Source organism: Physeter macrocephalus, chromosome 21, assembly GCF_002837175.3.
Source record: "Physeter macrocephalus isolate SW-GA chromosome 21, ASM283717v5, whole genome shotgun sequence".
In the NCBI taxonomy this organism is placed as follows: Eukaryota; Metazoa; Chordata; class Mammalia; order Artiodactyla; family Physeteridae; genus Physeter; species Physeter macrocephalus.
The window spans coordinates 2258461-2258945 of NC_041234.1; positions in this window are offsets into that span (position 1 = coordinate 2258461).

Genomic DNA, 485 nt, shown 5'->3' on the forward strand with positions numbered 1-485 from the left:
GATTCTCAGAACAGCCATGTTTAGTGAGTTTCCCTTAGCCCCTCCCACCACCTGTTTTCTAGGGGACTCGGCCTTGCCACGCCCAGAGCCTCTGAGCCATCGCCTGTCCTGGACTCAGCCTTTTAGAGATGAGTCATGTACATAAAGAGATGGACATCTTTTTGCCTTATCACTGATTTCTTGCCTTTATTCTATAAAGGAAGTGGGCAGATCTTTGAAGGCAAAGAGCAGATACTCTCAATATTATGTACATCCCACTGCAGCCTGAACTGACTGATTGATGATGATGATGAGAATGATGGTTAATGATTAATGACCTCAGAATTGTGTTTTGAGTGTTTTGGGGTTTTTTTCCCTACAAGATTCTTCCCAGTGTTCCTAATATCTACCTTAGCCAGCCAAGTCACCATTTCCTGAAATAAATGAAACTGGGGTGGATCTCCTTTGTGTAGGGTGAACTGACCCCACTAGCCCTCTTCTCATGC